Source organism: Camponotus floridanus, unplaced genomic scaffold, assembly GCF_003227725.1.
Source record: "Camponotus floridanus strain SB8 unplaced genomic scaffold, Cflo_v7.5 scaffold14, whole genome shotgun sequence".
In the NCBI taxonomy this organism is placed as follows: domain Eukaryota; kingdom Metazoa; phylum Arthropoda; class Insecta; order Hymenoptera; family Formicidae; genus Camponotus; species Camponotus floridanus.
This window is the reverse complement of record NW_020229259.1, coordinates 2741939-2761936: the sequence shown is the minus strand read 5'-3', so window position 1 is coordinate 2761936 and position 19998 is coordinate 2741939. Positions and strand designations below refer to the sequence as shown.

Below are 19998 nucleotides of genomic sequence, written 5' to 3'. Positions count from 1 at the left end.
CTTAATGAATACGCGATTGGTGCTCGTCTTATAAATTTAATTTTTGACGAAATATCGCATAAACGTGCCAGGCGCGTCAATGCGTTCTATATCGAATATGTAGTATTGATGTATTTTTTCTACTCCTATTTTCTTTTTTGATCATGGAAACTTCAGCTCTTACTATACTTGACTATTTCTACTCCCTTTCACAATTCACTTTGATATTTTAAAGATATTTTCAATTCTCTCACATATTGCCAACATTCTACTATTTTGATATTATAACTTGATCACAACGATGCATAAATATTTCAAATTCGAAATTTCTTGATAATATTGTTATAAATGAAAATTGATGTAAAAATAATAGTACCAAGTGCATCTACATAATATATATAGTAAAATCATACTAAACTCAACATGTTTGCTAATTTAAAAGACAAATCATCGAGTTACTAATAAATGAATAAAATATTAAGATTGTCTAGACATGCTAATATAAAAATAATAATTCTAAATTAACATTTCAATGCCTCATAAAATAAAATAAATATATTAATTTTTATTTTACATATAATGTAAAAATGTACGTGTGAAAAAATAATCTTATAAAACAAATAATTAAAAATAAATTCGCTCAATAATCAATAGAAAAATAAATTGCTTTAATCTTAATTAAAATACTTATAGAAAAAACTCAAACGTTCTGTATAAGTTATAGTTATTAGTGTATTGTGAGAGATCCCAGCTTTCATAATATTATAAAATTATAAAAATATTAATATCTTTTATAATATATGAAATATGCCTAAACTATTTTATATCTCTATAGAACTTTATATACTAATGTAACATATTTATACAAGATTGTCACTGATTTATTATTGTCAATAAACGCTCCATTTATTCGCCGATTGAATTCGTTTTCACAATTGTTACGTTGTATCTGTTTTCACTTCGCTGCTTATCATTTAAACGACATGGCGTGCTCACCTCGTTCCGGCTTATTGCTGCCTGCTGGAATACCACAAGAGCGATCTCCAGGCTCGACTAGTCAAGAGAGGGTACGTTAAGTAGCGATCGATTATTCCTCCTGTGAGATATGCAAATCGTCCCTCTCCCTATCTCTGTCACGCGCACTCTTTGCACCACTCTTTCGACGATTACTCCAGTTTCGGTCGCGCCCCATTCTCTTCTGCAATCCTTTTTTTTCTTTCCTTCTCGCGCGCGTTAGCTCTCTCGTACAAACTGAAACGTCTGTCACGTGATTTACGTCCTGAGAAAATAAGAGATCTCGCGTTATCCTGTGGGTCAGGGCAGGACAGGGAGAATTGGAAAAGAAAGGAAAAGAACGGAACTACGAAGTCGACAAAGGAAGTGCGACCATCCTAAATCTTTCGACTTTCGAATGTTAGGCTCGCAGAATCACCACTTATCAGAATGACACTATCTCTTGCTACTCGGTCCCTTATAGCTTTCTTTTTTGCAGTTTTTTTCGTAATTATAATTCTTTCTTTTCACTTAAAACGTTAGCTGAGATATTTTATTGAATATATAAAATATATATTATATAACAAACTTTTTTACAAATTTAAAATTGACATTTGCTTAAAAAAATCTGATGATGGGAGAAAAATAAAAAGATATCGTACCTTATATTAATTATACAATGTAAATCAAATAAAGTTATAAGTTAAACTTTTCTTCAGAAAAAAATTGACTAATGTTACTAAACGAATATAGCTTTCAAAAACAGAAATATAATTTGGGCATGTTCTGCATAATCATATACATTATTTACATAATATGCACTCTTGAATACTTTAATATCACTGAAATACAATTAAATTACATTGCAAAATTACAAAATACATTGATATTAGCATATCCAGAAAGCCCCACCGGACAGTCTATCATACGATGATTTCTACAGTGATTTCATGATTTATCTCCAGAGAACACCATCAACATTTTTGTTGCTATTAACTACTAGTTATTATTATTTCATGCGAAGTCTCGACGGTGTAATAAATAAATCTACTTTGAACTGAGAGAATAGAATTCATATATTTCAACATATAAAAGCTATTTCAACACATACATACGATTTTAGAGAAAGACATCTGAATATTTAAACATTACATTTTATTCTTAAAAAACCAATGATATAATTTAATAAATATAATTAACTAAATTATTGCGGATAAATTTTGCAATAAAATGCATGATAAAAAAAACAATGTATTACTGCATCGTATAATATATTAAACATGCTTTCGTGAAAGTTATTACCTTGATTAGTACAGTATATTCTACAGCATTATTTTGTAAGAAATTTTTTACAAATAATTGTCATTATCACAAAATTCCCCACGTAAAAGTCAATAGACATCGTTAGTATTTACATTAAAAATTAGGCTAACCATCATATTTGATTAGACGTAGTGAAAATAATATCTTAAGCTACATTAGCTCATATAAATTTCCGCAAATCATAAAAGTAATTCTAATACATATTGTTCTTTTTAACTCAAAAATCAATTATTTAAAAGATTTACATAAACATGTGTGTGCGTGTGTATGCGTGTAAGTGTACATATTGAAGATGACAAAAGAAACATGTATCTAGCGATAATAAATATTAGCTTTGTACGCAAAAATCTGCAGATTTCGCGTGATTTATTCAATTTCTGTACATCGAGATAGTAACAATCAGTACGTGATTTTCAAAAATGTCCCGCATTAGGCGCTCCCGATTTCGACAATTGAAAACACGTGGCAGTTTGAATCTGCCTGAGCATTCAAATTGGTCGCGTACGCCAGTTCGCGAACGCGTTAAAAGCACGCGCGAATTTGCGCAATCGTGCGCGTGCAAATTTTATCGTGTCGCTCATCTGCGTTCAAAAGAAGACGCGGATTCAGCTCACGCTCGACCCAATCTCCGGACCTAGCATGCCATCGAGAACCCCTTTTGCTCCTCTTTTTTGGTCGAGCATCGATAAAAATATCCGATATATGAATCCGCCTTAGATACCTCGAATCTCGATGCTGTCCGCTCGTAAATCCGCAGAGAAAAAGAGAGAAAAAGAAAGAGGAATGAGAAAAGAGCGCAGCATGGTCATATCGTTATCCGTTGAATCCGCACGACGATACCGCGTCTTTTCATGGCCGAATGGATCACGAATGTCATAGCAGCAACACGGGTCCGATTCGTATCCACGTTCGTGAAACATTCAACGTCTGTGGAGCTTTTCAGAATTTATCATAGCACGGATCGGTAAAAGCCTCATCTTTTCTCTTAACTATCGTTAATAGCACCGTTGAGATATTGTTAAAGATAGCCAGTCTTACGGGTATTCACACAGTTTGAAAAATCCGCTATACACTTAATCCCTTTCTTTAGAAATGTAACAGATAAAATAAGAAATAATAAGCACACAGTTGATAACAACAGAAATGCAATTATTCGCGAAAGAAAACTATTACATCGATATATGTGTACATGTATAAATCCGTTAAAATAATAATTTAATATAAATATAAATAAATAAAACAATATGTAACACAAATAAGTATAAATAATAATATAAATATATAAATACACACACGCATATATATATATATATATATATATATATATACACATATATATGATCTTATTGTTAATATTATTTGCACGGTGATACTCGAGCAGCAAAGTCGTGCTGCGAATATAGTCAAATTATAATTTATATTAATTTTATTTTAGTTTTTAATTTTAAATTCTAATATTCAAATTATATTATGATATAAAATTATATAATATAACCCTCCCATGGGTACACCTTGACGCGGTGGGAGGGCTTAGTACCTGAATGGTGCCTTGAGGCTTTATCTTAAATTTTTTTATTTAAGATAAATCTCTTAAGGAACCTGAAAGGGAAGCTAAGTACCCATTTTTACACGCCCATTGTATTGCCACGCTCATACGGTACGCACATTTAATGCGTTGGACACACATTGTGTCGTTGACTTTTTGTCATCGACCCTGACAATTTTGATAACCTGAGAGGAGATCTAGGAAAGGCATCGGGCACCAATGGAGCAATCCTATGGTAAATAATTTATTGTTTATATATAATTGTTTTTTAATTGCGTAAGCGTGATTTAAATTAATTTTGTAATTTGATTTTTTATTTATAGCCTAAAGAAGAGAAAATTAGAGAAAAAAATTTTTACATAAAAGATATAATCTTATAAAAGTTTTTATTTTCATATTTTTTAATATAGTTGTTAGACAATTATTATTAGTTGTTAAATTATTATAGTAGAATTTTTTCAAAATTTATAAAATTTTTTATTAGTCTGTTTATTATTATATGCGTCGAATATAAAATTAAACGCATATGTATAATTTTTTAAAATATTAATTTTTTTAGCGTAATTACAATTTGGATGTCTCCTTAATATGTTATAGATTAATGTAGCTAACAATCTTGATGACCTAAAAGGAAAAGGAGACTTAAGAAAGCTTATATGCGCTATTGCTTCAGCGAAGCAGAAGATGAATATTTATTATTTGTATATTAATTATGTGTATGCTATAAATTGCACATTGATCGCATATTCATTTAATCTCATAATTTAATAATATTAATTGAATTAAATAAAAGAAAATTAGGAAGAAAAATTTTTTACGAAAATTGTGTAGAAGTTTCCATTCAAACAAATAGTTTCAAAATTTATAAAATTTTTCCATATGTATATATCTTATTATTTTATACGGATATAAATTCGATACAAAACTAATTTCTTGAAATATTAATGCTTTAAACGCTATTATATTTTGGATTTTATATTTATGTTACAGACAATAAAGCTTCGATATCAATGACTTCTCTTACACATGAGTATTAGTATCAATATCGGTGAGTGTTAAACTTTTATTTAATTTTCAGATAACGGATTTGTAGAGATTGTAGATGTAGATTATAGATAATAGAGGTTGTAGATGTAGATTATGGATAAATCCGTTATCTAAAATAAATGGACTAGAATAAATTAGACAAATTACCACATTACTTTTAACAATTTCTTGTAATATTCATTAAAGCATATTACGAATGCAAATTAAAATTTAAAGAAATATATTATTTTAATGTGTAATATATAAAAATTATTGAATAATGCATGTGAAATGTAGATATTAATTGTAAACCAATTATTCAATTAGTTTTTCAGTTTTAGTTTCACAAAATTTAATACCTGCTCTTTTAATATTACAAAATTGTGAGCTGACACAATTATTGAGAAGTTCGAAATTCATATTAAATATATTCATAAATTTCTCGTATTAAATATTTGTTAAATAAATTAATAAAAATAATTATATTAATAATGTTAATATATTATACATCACGTTAATCTTCACGTTTTGGTCTCTTTGCTGGAGCGCGATCGTTACTTTAATAAAAGAGCCTTATGTCGGATAGACACTAATAAATACGTAGTACTGTACGAAAAGTCGAAGCGGCCTTTATTGCGGAGAAATCATTTCTCGTCGGTTCTTATGTAATCCATCTACGACGTCTAATTCGGTTCGTTGAAAACTAAAGGTTTCCGTTGCAGAACTGAATTAAACTCAAATTTTCTTGACTCCCTTCTTGAATTCTTGGGAGCAATAATTTTAACAACGAATTAACAATGAATTAACAGTAACCGATTTTTTGAAATAAAAATTATAAAATTAATTAAATAATATATTTTGTAGAAAGAGTTTTTCTCCTTTTTTTATTAAATATTTTATTATTATTGTTAATATTAATATTATCCTAATGCTTTGAAAAAACTGAAATAATAAAACATTAAATAGCTATTGTGTATAACTAAATATTATAATTTATCAAATAGGTAAATTTAAATGTAACCTGTCTGCTCGCCGCTGATAATATTTTTGGCAAAGAATGGTTAAGAACGAATATATTTTATTAATTAATTTTTAATCAATTTTATTTTTTATCTCTTTTGAAAAATAATTTTTAAATGTTAGATATTCCAAGTTATCAATATTAGTTTTTAAGTATAATATATATATATATATATATATATATATATATATATATAATAAAGTATACACAAACTGTGATACAATTATTTGATAAATTATTTTTTTAGTTGTATATTTCATTATTTTGAGATATTCTTAAATAGTAAAAGAATGTTTTCTCGAGCAAAATTTAATCAGGTAAATTGAAAATGATAATTGATTCATTGAAATGTGAGAGCTACTGAGAGTCCGAAAAATTTTAAATTTGTTTCATTCTACAACGGGGACCTTCTATGATAACGTTATCAAGATTAAGCTTCCAAATAATATATTAATATATATATATAACTATATTAAATTATATAAATTTACCATAAATACACCACACATTATATATCAAAATAAAATATATTAATATTTATACATATTTCTATCTAGTTTACAATTTTGTATTTACTTGGTTTACCACTAATCCTAGATAAGTAGACGTTCAGTGAATCATTAGACCACTTGAGACTGCCTTCCTCTCTCTCTCTCTCTCTCTCTCTCTCTCTCTCTCTCTCTTTCTCTCTCTCTCTATTTTCGCGTAAAGCTACCTGACGTAGCTACTGAGTTGCGGTTCCAAGGATCGCTGTTCCGAAGACGCTGTTTACAAGAGTGCATCCTGGACTCTATTTGAATCTACGAACCGTGTCTTTGTTTACCTTCTTATCCGTGAGTGCTCCTCGTCTTAGGAGCATTAGTAGTCAAAGTTGTTTACTCGCTTCCTTGGCATAGTGTGTATCAAAACCCGTACCCAAAATTAGATGTAAGAGATTTAAGTTTACTTATAAACCGTGGAAATAGATTCTTAAGATCCTTGTTAATAAGTTGGAGAAAGTTAACAAATTAATTCGTTATTTACCTCTTCGTTAGTTATCTCTCGCGGTAGATTCATCAAAATCAATATCGTTTTAACTTCAATATGCTTTATAAGATCTCTGCTAATAATCGCTACTAATATATTTCTTGTCGAAAACTGAGATAATTTTCTTTTAATTGAAACGTCTTTAAAAAAAGTCCAGTTTTATCAATGACTTTATAAGTAAAAATATCGTAAATTCAAAGATCTTGTAAATCTTATTTAGATTATATTGATCGATATTTTCATATCATTTCGAGCGGAAGTTAATTCTTTGCTTACTATAATTTGCGAGTAGCGCTAGACATTTTTTCGATTTCGTTCGTGTCAATAGCACGAGAGAAAACTTTCCATTTTCAAAAAGAATGGTTTCTTTTTTTTTACAAAAAAATATGTGCTATAAAGAAAGACAAGCGAGAATTATCATGGATTTTTCGATATGGCCGACCTCATATCGTTAGATCTTCGAAATCAAAAATGAAATAGACACTTCATATTCACTTATAGCGTGTATCACGATATCGAACCAATTTAGAGGCTGAAACGATATCGTGTTTCATGCGTGTTTCATTCGGCTTTTCCGTGCAGCTGCAAGCGATCCGGCATTAACCATTTACGGTCCAGTACCACCGTACGCCATCGTGCAGATTATATTTTTCCAGAACAAATTCGCTAGCTTAAGCCATTCCATCGCCCGAATGGGCAACCACTCTATATGCCATGAGTATTCGTTCATTATTTCTGCTAGTTCTAATTCGTTCGATTCAATACAAGATTTGACAGTCCGCAATAAACTGAGAATTAATGAAAATCATCAAATAATGTAAATATTTGTAAATTTGTAAATAATGTAAATTATTGATAATTATCCAAAAAATATATATAGATCTTTTTCTCAATAAATTACTACAATTTGTATGGTTAATCTGTTGTAACACTCAATATAAAATAATAATGCTGACTTTTTCTCCTATAATGAGTCATTGTTTCTAAATTTTTCAATTTTCAATCGTTCAACACAGACCTTCAGACTTCAAACGTCAATAGATTGCAGTCACTTTTACACAAAATAAGTCATTTAGTCGTGTAATTAATCGATAAACAATAACGAATAGAATAGTAACAAAGGGAGATCTTGATCAGAAGGAACGTGCAATGGGATGAAGATTGAGGGAAATTCGAGTCAACAGCTACAGATACTATTCCTGGTATGTATCCGTATAAAAGCACTCCCGTATCCGCTGAGCGAATCCAATGTTTATTGTGAGGTCACATCGGCGGAAACCACTGGTCGTTTGGCTCGCGAACCAATGTTTCCGAACTCCGTCCCAACGCGAAAAGCAGAAAGCTACGGCGATCGTAAATTCAATATCACCAATCACATCAAATACGTTTCTGTTCCAAGAAAATCCAGACGGTCACTGATCTCGCAAATGACATTTATAAATGTTATTTTTATTTAATGAGCAGAAAATGCAGTCAAATATTATTTTAGCAGGACGTATACAAAATTGTGCATATATTATATATAAATCTTTCAAGCATATAATTAAATATTTGTTGATACTGTTAAATACGGGAGATAAAGTAATGTTTAGTCTTTTATATATATATGGCAATTCCGCTGTCCCAAATTATAAATTAATTGCATTTTTATTTTTACGTATTTTATCCGTAATCTGTCAAATAAATTTTTGTGACATCAAAATCTTTCGTTTTCCCTAACTGGAGATAAAAATTACAAATTATATCATATATTAGCATTATAGATTGATTTCTCTGCGAAGATGTACATCTCGCACGCGTGAACTAATCGATTCTCTCACAACAGAGAGTAAAGATTGACTAATCCATAGGTAACAATCCGGTAATAATCCGCATGGAATGGCAATAATCGTGGCAACAAGGAGTCTAGGACATGTTAGACAAACTTGTGATCGTTCTATTGGAAGATGAGCAAATGTCAATTACCAAAGCGCTTATAAGAGACAAAGTCTTCCTTAAGGCGGATCCCTTTATTAAACGAGCTTATTAAGGATACGACAATAGAACAAAATTGTTATATGAATAATTAACTGGCAAACATAATAGCGTCAAATATCTAAACGTTAAACCAAGTGTCAACACATCGTCGCATACGTATCGGTCTTTAATCAAAGCCTTTACTTACTAGTATACAGATCCAGTCAGAAATTGCGCTTATGATATTGCTATTCTGATATGACATTCTCTGTAATAACGCATAAATTTGCGAACATAATTCTAAGTAAATATCATAATATTAAAAAAAAAATTGAAGTACATCTTCGAAAGATCTCTAGTCAAGACTTTCTAGATTGTAGTATTTTTATCTATATCTAAATTTTAATAAGAGACGTGTTCTATCTATATGTATATTTAAAGTTATTTGAAAATTTTCTTAAGCTTAATGCACAAAGTGCGAATAAAATTATATATAATAATTATTCAATATAATATTCTTTACTAAATAATTATTGACGTAATTTTATATAATTCTATATGCATATATCTGATAATTATATTTACCGTAAATTTGATTTGTAAAACTCATAATTTAATTTTTAAATGCATAACTAATATATAAACGATAAGAGAAAATGAAAATAATTTGGCATATAAACGCAAGGAACCGACTTACCCAAATTCATGACTTTTTAACGTAGGGCTCTGGGTTTATGAGCTTCACTATACCCGCTATTATTTCGCCTACTGCGTCATGTATACACGGGAACTATTCCCATATATGTGCACCCATGTAAACATCACGCTGCAGAGGACAAAGACCCATTTCGTAGTCCCCTCTGGCCTAGCATGTCACGGAGGACTAGTGGGCCACTCGCACCCTTCGTGATTTATTGCTGGCTGTTTATGTCTACCTCTAATTGCTCCCTTTCGTACTGGGAATAAGGACCCGGCGATATCCATAAAATGTGCTAAGTCGCACCATTTTGCGATTTAATTCGCTAATAATACTGAATCATAGGTTGTCTATCTTATAAATAAATTACTTTTACGTATTAAATTGCAATCATATGCAAAAAAATTGAATTTATGTTTTCTTTTCGCTTAAAATCAATAATTATTCAAGAATAATAACAAGTAATACGATATTTACAAGAATAAAAAAGTTACAATTTTTTTATATGATAGTTTTGCAACCATAAATGATTTAATAATTTTTGAGAAATATATTGTTAAAATTATCTTAATAAAATTTTCAATTAGATAATGATATGTATAATTAAAATTCTGATTGGATATTAATTTTACGAACCGAATTAGATATAACTATAGAAATGGACTGATTCTACTCGTGAGAGTTATTCGGAACATATGTTGCTTAAATTTGCATTATAATGCACACTGCGATATGATATGAATGTACGTAACCGATATGACGCGCGTTACTTTCGAAATGAAATTGTCCGAGCAGAATAGATATGAAACTACAAATTTTAACATGTGTTAGCACGCTTCCGTGCCCGCTGTATACAGTATCTGTTTAATCAAAATGGTGGTGATAACTATGGAATACAAAAGCTATATTACAAGAATATTTTTCATATTATTCATATCCAGCTTAAAAAAAACAAAAATAAAAAAAGGTAATCAAGCATTCTGCTAATATGATGGAAAAGAATTTGTTTTTTGATAACATCAAATTCGTTTTACATGAAATATGTATTATAAGAAAAATGTAATATAATATGCATTATTAATTAGAGAAAGCAATATGTTAGTTATAGAGAAAACAATATAAATTTCTCATGTAATAATGATATGTAAATTTATATTTTATATTTATATTTTCTAATAAATATTAAATTTAAATTTAATTAGGATTTAATGCTAATCTCCGTTTAGAACAATAGTTTTAAATAATGTTAAACAAAATTTAAATAATATTAAAGAATCTCAATTTATTTCAACTATTTACACTTTATTATTAACTTTATTACTACTTATATATACTTCATTCATATATAAATAAAAAAAATATATATAAGTAGTAATAAAGAATTGGATATATGAATAAATATTTAAATAATAATAAAGTTGGATTTGAAAATATATATTATTTATATTATATATTATTCATATTATTAATTATATATAAATAAAATATACATTATGCACAACTTATCATATATATTTACATTACATATATTTACATTTGCACAATATTGTAATTACGCGCATAAAAATTAATTACTATCTATTATTATTTTAATTGCGATATATAATATAATAGGAAAAAATCCTCTTAAAATCAACGTTAAAGAAGCTACTCCCCATATTAGATTTAATTTTTTTTAGTCTAACTTTCTTTTTTCACGTGTTTAAAAATTGACGAGGAGAATAGGAAGTGAAAAGTTAGATGGTGATCTTGTCACAGAGAAAATATGGGGATCAAGGCGCCGGTGTCACTTCCGTTCCGTGAAACCTCCCGGAAATTGTTCTTATCCCTTGATCCTTTGAGAGTTCATTCTGTCGTCGTTTCCTATAAAGCCGGAATGATCACACGACCTCGCCCGCTCGTCTATCTTGTTTATTACCCATCTACCGATTATTCATACGATATAAAAGAGTCTGTTCTTCAAAAAAAGGCATATTTTGGTAATTTTGCGCGCAAGTACTCACAACTTTTCTCGGATCGCAAAGAAAGAGAGCCGATGTAATCTTCCACAGTAGAAGAAACTCGGTATGGTCAGCCAGTAGCGAAGTGATTTTCTCGGTAGGCTAGAAAACTAATCCGATTATATTTGAGGTCGTATTTTCTTCGAAAAGCCGAGGCGCTTCTAACAAGGTGCTCCGTAAAAGCACCGTAAGTATTTTTCGACGTCAGGAAACGCGAAAGTTTCATACATATGAGAAACAAAAAACCGAGAGATAAGCTCGAAGAAACTTTAATACGTACAGGAGAAATTTTCTGAATTTGCACAGGATAATTTTCCTTCGTATTACAAGTATTGCATAGCTTTTACTGTGTTTTTACTACTAACGGAAACTTAATTTATTATTATTATTATTATGTTTTCAATGTCATTATATAACAGTATTAATATTAACGTTAGATTAATTAATTAATTTTCCTTACAAAAACTACAATAATTATGTTAAATTTTTTTAATTTCTTCTCTAGTTAAAGAAAGAAAAGTCATTGCATATGTGTATGTGTGTATGTAAAAATTTATAAAATATATATAATATATATAATATATTTGTAATTTATATAAAATTTAAAACATATCATTGATAAATAGTTTAAATTATATGACAAAGCATATATAAAGTAAGTTTACGTAAAGTGCATTAGAATATACATTCACACACATACAGACATACAGACACACACACACATATATATAAAAATTTGCTTAATTTTTTTATATTTAAACGCTCTTTTTAATTGCTAATATCATTGACACTTTTAAAAAATTACTAAATTATTATTATATGTTTTATTGTCAGCAAATCATGACAAATATGATTTTAATTAATATGTTAATTATTTGAAAAGTTATTTATAATGTATTGTAATGAATCGATCAATGTAATCAATTGTCGCTTTTATTTGTTTTCAATTTTTGACTGAAAACTTATTTTTAACAAATAATATCGAACGTGAAAGGATTTTGATATAACCCTCGTCATACGAATAAAAATCATCACTACATTTATTTGTTCATGAAACATATTGCAATACCAATGCAACAGATAGTATATTAATAAAGACGAAAATAAAAAATCTATTCGCAGATATCTCTCGGGATTGTGAGAACCTTCTATTTGTATAATAAATAACGGACTCATTTTTATTCAATGTCTCGTAGCACTGCCACTTTTATTGACCTCTTTCATGTTGGAAAAAAACACGTTTCACATTTTTGCTACCTGCTGCTATGTGATTTTTTTAAAATGAATGACTCGCAATTTACAAAATCTTACAAGTTATATATATATAACTTTGGCTAAAAGTACATTTAATAATACAAACTAATCAGTTCTTGTGAAACTGAGAAAACATTGCATAAATAATATAAAAAATATTTTATTATTTCGTGTACTCATATGTGTATGCAATGAGACTTTGTATATCATAAATATTGAAAATTTATTAATAAAGAGTTCGAAAATTCTATCAATTTATAAAAGCTGATTATCGAACTTGAAAGAATTTTTTTATATAACTGTTAATATTGATTTTAATTAAATTTCGTTTATAAAATCTTAATCTCATATTCTCCGTGATCGATTCTGCTATCCCTTCTAAGTATATTGGCAAGGATTCTATCCCAGATTGTACAACATGATCTTTTCGAGAGCAGATGGATAACAATTTTTCCAGGCTAATATGGATCTATACTCAAAGCAGTAAAGTCCATACTTCGCTGCTCGACATCGAACTATGGACGAAGTTTGTCTGCATATGCATTGATCTCCCGACGTGTGCTTGTTGATCGCGCGGATCGAGAGCAGCGAAGCAGTTTTTCGAGACAGAAAGGAAGATAAACTGAATCGATTGTGCGGTGAGACCATAAAAACATGAAATAAAGATTCCGCATTGAAGCCGAGCGGTTGGCTCTCCTCGCTGTTGCGAGAGACGATATTTGGCTCCAAGCATATTTTCGGCGTCGACTTTTATTCGGTTCACGTACCACCCGTGTCGTATGTATAGCATTGTGGTGGTTCCTGGCTATCTTCTTTTCTCCGTCGTAAGAAAATTTCTTCTTCCCGCCTCTTTTTCCTCTCTCGCTTGCCTCTTATGTCCACCGCCTCATATCCTCTCTCATTTCCTCGCTCATTGCATCTTATGGACTACGTGTTCCGTCCTTATCAATCTACCCTTTTTCCTGTTCTTATCTGTCTCTATCTGTTTCTTATATCGCCTCCCTATATACCAGGTGTCCCGAAAACAGCAAATAATGACTAAGCCGACAAATATGTTAATTGTTTAACAGTAAAATTAATATTGAGAGTACTAAAGATGAATAAAAATATGATACTTGAAGTAGAAAATAAAACCATTTATATTTCTTAGATCATATAAATGATTAATAGAAAATAATAATTAATTTGTATTTAAATTAAAATTTTACCTAAAATATATATTTTTAAGATTAAAAAATGTTTATTTTAAATATATATTTGAAATGTTCATTACTGACAAATATGAAATTACTCAATCGTATATATCAAAAGCTTTTAAATATATATCGATTAAAAAAATGTAACTTTTATTTCAATTTTATTATTACAAAAATTTACTTTAATTTTTAAGTGTACATCAAGATATTTAATGTCAAATATTGTTACGAAGAAATTTATTCTAAATTTGTTGAATAAAATCTCGCGCATAGAAGGATATTAGTATAAGACACATTGTATATACCTTCATTCTTCTCTCTCGATCGTTTCGTCTTTTTCTGCTCACATCCTTCCTTTTCCTCTCCAACAAACTACACACCTTCGTCTGTATCAATCTACCTTCTTTTTTTTGTCCCTATCTCTTCGGTCCTCTTCTTCCACATGAACGCTATTCGTTCTTGACAGCTCGTGCAACCTCGTGCATTCACCATCTCCAAGACTTCCGCATTCGATTGTCGGCTCTCGGCCAGACCAGTACGGTGATCATACATACGGTACATATGTCGATAGCAATAGTCGATTTCATAAAAACATACGACCTCGCGAAAAGATCCCGTATTCTCCAGACCCACCGTCGTAAAATCGACGTCGATACGTTGCAAGAGGGCTCGCCGAGCGATTTCGCCGCGTCAGGGAATACGTTCGTACGTTCTTTCGTCGACATCGTCGACGGATCACGGCGAGATCGACGTCCCGGCGATCATCTTCCTTCCGTCGAGCTGGGACGGGAATATCCGGTCGCGTTGCGACGTGCGACACTTCGTGAAACGCTCACAACGATGTCTACGTGAACACGTGCAAATATATCTAATCCGCCTGCGAAATTTCGCCGACAGGATTGAAATTCCCGAAACGGTTCGCCGCATGAACTTGCTGCTCGGTTAAAGGATAATCGTCGCCAGTGAAATGCATCTCGCAGCTAGCGAACGGTTGCGGTCTGAAGTGCAGATTCGCTTGGACTTATTTTAGCCGGTGATATAGTCGGACGGGATAGTTAAATACCCTTCCATTGTCATGACATCGGAAATCTCGTATTTAATGATAATATTAAGAATAGTTCTAATTATGTTACGATATCATTTAGTTAAAACGAAATGTTATAAATCTTGCATTAACACAATTAATGAGCAATATTTTAATTCGTATACAAATAATTATATTTATTAATTATTTAGATCCATACACTTCATTGAATTTTTATAATTCTCACCTCTTTCATAAATGATATTGGCAGTGCTCTATGATTTTTGTCGGGCTATTAATCACCCTCAAACTTCACTTTTCTGTCCCAATATAAAAGTCGTAAAATTCAAATGCTAAAGCGAGTTTAATTGAATCGGCCGTTATAAAAAAGACGTAAAGTTCTCGGGAAATTTCCAATTAGAGGAACAAAAGCCTAGCTTTTTTGCCCAAGTACCAAGAGAAAATTTTTCATTTTTCGCTTAAATGGATGCAATTCTCACATACGTATCTTCTTCAAATTTTATTACTTAGCCATATTAAGATCTGCGTTCTTGCAAAAGGTTGCTATTAACAAGTATAGTCTATTGCAGAAATTTAATTATATCTATTAATATCTATTAAAATTTTAAATTCAGAAAAAAGCGACGGTGAGAAAAATATAATATAATATAAATATAATATTATAAAAGAGATATAAGTAAGAGATATAAATATAATATTATAAAAACTTCTCCCCGATTCGTTTTGCACATAATCGATATTACATCAATCATTGTTTAAAAACGTTCTATTGTTTACAGACGTTATACACACAGTTTACGATCGCGAGAATGAATGAAATATGTAGTATACTGATGACGATAATCAATTTAACTAGTGTTTTACGATTTGGTGGGATATAATTCTTGTAACCCCAACGTATTTCTGCGTCCTCCACTTTCATTTGTGAGTTCCTTTACGATACGAATATACGATGCACCTGATCCTAAATCGTATCTAAACATTGAAGCAACTGCACGAGCACGAGAACTATACGTGCGCATTCTGTGCGACGCGTCCGTACGTGCACTCAGTTCGCTGGCGTTGCATTTATTAATATGAACACGGAGGGCGTCAATACCATAAATTTTGTCGCGCAAAACAACGAACAAATGCGACTCTAGGACAAACGAGGCAAACGATGCAAAAGACCAAGATGAAAATAATAAGAAACAAAACTAAATGCACAGCAAACAATATTTTTAACATTGAATAAATAAAACTTATTCAATGTATTAATATATATTTTTTTATTCAATGTATTAATATATATTTTTTATTTATTTTTTAAATTTATGTATAATTATAATGCGCAATGCATACACAAGTACATATTTATAGTTATTATGATGTACAAAGAAGAGAAATAATTTTAATGTTATGTAAAAATTACTTCGCTTACTTCGTCTTGTTGAAAGATATAAATGCACATACACATACACAAACGTGTCATATGTATGTGTATGTGTATGTGCATGTATGTGTGAAAATATATAGAGCGGATATCATTAAGGTCATAAACTTTTCTTGCGCTTATCAGCTCTTTTTTGTAGGCTTTAGAAGCAATTCTACTTGAACAAAAATTAGACGAAAAGAATACCTTAGAAATATTTTAAAGTTTCATTAGCAAACATCTCTCGGTAATTACGTAACTTTTAGAATATTCTGCACATTAATAACTTAGTCATTTCTTGCAGTAATTTACTTCGCTTTATCATAAATGAAATTTCGATGAATTAAAGTCTTAATGTTTTTTTTTAAATATTAATATAATAATTACTGTCAAAATACAAATAATTAACATCAAAGACATTAAATACATTTTTCACTTGTTTTATTGTGCACATTCATCTCCTAAAGCACATTTATAAATTTCTATAGTATGGAAATATTTTAATATTTTTACCGAAAAAATCTTATAAATGTTACTATAAAACTATGAAATATGTATTGTAGCTTCGTAATTAAAATACACGCTACGATGAATTCTAATTTTGACGTTACGAATTTCCGCAAGTCGAGTATTTCCTACTTTATCCAGTTAACAATATCTACATCGTACCTCGCGTGTGCGGGATTTAAAATAATCAGCTTCCGAATTGAAGCGGAGCTTTTCGTAATTACCTCGTTGCACAGCCAGCGGAGAAAGTCAGCCGGCCGTAAAATTTGCAAACGCATTCACTGGCGCATTTCGGTTTGCCTTCGTCGTCGTCGGAAAAACAAGCTGGTCATAACGATCGTGACACGATAATCGTCAGGTCGAACGTTTAATCGCGCGCTGGGAACACGCGATAAAATCCCATTCTCAAGCTTTATAAAATCGCGAAATCCCGCGCGAAAAACAATGCAAATTAACTTTTGTATATATAATTTATTAATTGTCCATCAGTCCGATAAAAACGTTTTCTCTTCGATGAAATATTACTGAAAATGAGAGAAACTGAGCTTCCGTACACACGGGAGAGGAAAATATAACACGCGCTTTGGATATAATTTCAAAAATCCAAAACTGATCGCATTGTGATCGTTGGCTATCTTTCTAAAGCTTGCAAAACAATAATGAACATCCAAGTGTATATATTTATTTTAAATCGGCCAATTATATGATCGCATTAAACCATTTATGGATAATTAATACGCTGCCATTGCGATTTGTGCGCGTTATTGCTAATGTTTACCGAGTTATTTGGGGTAGACATAATTTAGTTACCGCTCATCTTCAGTCAGTCTTTTTTGTTATTACAGGTATTATCAACAAATTATTTCCCATCGATTTAACAACCCTATATATACTTTCGTGATATATATAAACTTTTTAGATTCTTCAGATCTTTTCTTTAAATCTTTTCTTCAGATTTTTCTAAATTTTTCTTTTAGGAAGAAAAGTTATACACACATATATGTATATATTTGAAAGATATTGCATGATATAATGAAATATATATTTTATTCATATATAAACATTTTATCGTACTTTTACTTACTATTTTCTTCAACGAGTTTAAAGCAGATTTTTGCTTAAGAAAAATTTAATGTATATAAACACTCATTTTGTATTATATATTTTCTTTCTTTTATAATTTCCTTATTCATTTTCTTTATTTTCAATATTAATGATGTTGATAATTAAATATTACATTAATATTTAAATAATAAATGAGAAATTAATATTGAGTATCTGATTAAAATTTAAACAGCTAATTTAATATTTGAACAGCAAAAATCTTATTTTTATTTATTTTTATTAATTTAAAAAAGCCTATATTTATTGAAACAAAAGACAGATTCTTTGTTATCTCTGATGCAGAATATCAAAGTTTGTACATACGATTATTAATATATATTTTAAATAAAGTACAAAAAACAGAGGCTAATTTAACTTTACAATAGCTTAAGGATAATGATTGATAAGAGCAAGTAATAAACCGACATGATGAATGAAATGCTGATGAACAACAAGAGGAAGAGAAGCTGTTTGACGAACACCACAAGACTATCCTACGTCTGATCTGCAAACCGCCAACGCATAACACACGAGGTCCAATTAGAATTTATGCGGCTAAGCCAGGCAGAAGTGGTCGATGCATATGCATCAGATGTAACGCGTTTGCATAGTTTCAGAGGATACGGCGGCGGTCTATCGACATTTACAGACCAACCGCGAGATTTCGAAGATCTTCAAGATGAGTCATCTCTCCATCGTTTCGTGCTCCGACCTCTCCTGTCTCTTTCACTGTTCCGGTTGCTCCATCGTCTGCGGCATTCATGTGGCGGTCATTAATTGATTCTCACGCTGAGATACTGCTTTCTCGTTGACGATAGCTCATAAATTTTAGCGTCGTTTCTGCGCCTGCGAGGAACGACAGTAACGACGTTGGATCGCCTCGGATCTCCGACGATAAAATAGCAAAGTGAAATCTCCGCGTCTCCCGTTACGACGACTATAATATGAGAAAATAAAATTTAGCGCGCATTGAGTTTCACTGATACCTAACACTCGCGCGATCCAATTTTTCATGTTTGCAATTTTGCCTATATAATGCAGCACATGAAGAGAATAGCGAGATAAATATAAAATGATAAAAAATGTGTGTGTGTAAAATTCTTGCCTATTATTTTACACATATGCATATGATATATATATATAATTTTTATCTCACACACATATGTATAAAAGTAGTGTACTCTTTATTATATATAATTATACAGGGTATAATAAATAATACATCTCAATAATGCATGAACAGCAGGTATTAGAAAATAAAAATATAATCTTAAAATAAAAATAGGATATATGAGGGACAAGATATGACGGTTAGATATGATGTCAGCTCCATATTTCGACACTTATTTCGACCCAATTTATTAAAATGGAACCTAGTTTTTTTATCCATATAAGTTTTCTTTATTTAGTGTCAAAATTATAATGGTAAAAATAAAATTAATTAATTTATAAAATTTTTACAATTAATAACTCGTGAACATTTTGAAACAATAGAATAAATGAGTATATATTATTTTATACTCAGCGATTGAAAGTAATATAAAGTTGAGAAATTATGATGATTGATTAATAATAATATATATTATATATATTTTGTCAATACACATTTATAGATAACAATATATATATATATATATATATATATATATATATATAATCATAAATATATTTTGCGTATACGATTTTCGAACAATCGCGTTTTAATTAGCCATCGACTTTAGTAATTGTATCGAATCGTACATTAGAGAATGAAATTATCGATGCCATTATGAATTATGAATTATTTGGTGATTAACGGAATCGCATACATGGAACAGATCGGCTCAAAGTCGAATGCAATGACTTGTTAATATATCATAAATAATTTCGTATTTTAATACTTATTAATCATATAGTATAAATTCAGTATTTGTA

At 30.1% G+C, this 19998-nt stretch overlaps 1 protein-coding gene across 2 annotated transcripts in view; it reads left to right on the top strand.

Moving 5' to 3' along the window:
* Positions 1–3813: 3813 nt before the first annotated feature.
* Positions 3814–19998, top strand: part of LOC105253722 — a 125006-nt gene continuing 108821 nt past the window's right edge. For both annotated transcript variants that reach the window (XM_011261935.3, XM_011261936.3), the window contains exons 1-2: positions 3814–4076; positions 4832–4889. The gene's annotated coding sequence lies outside the window, so the exon portion shown is untranslated. The remainder of the gene's footprint in view (positions 4077–4831; positions 4890–19998) is intronic.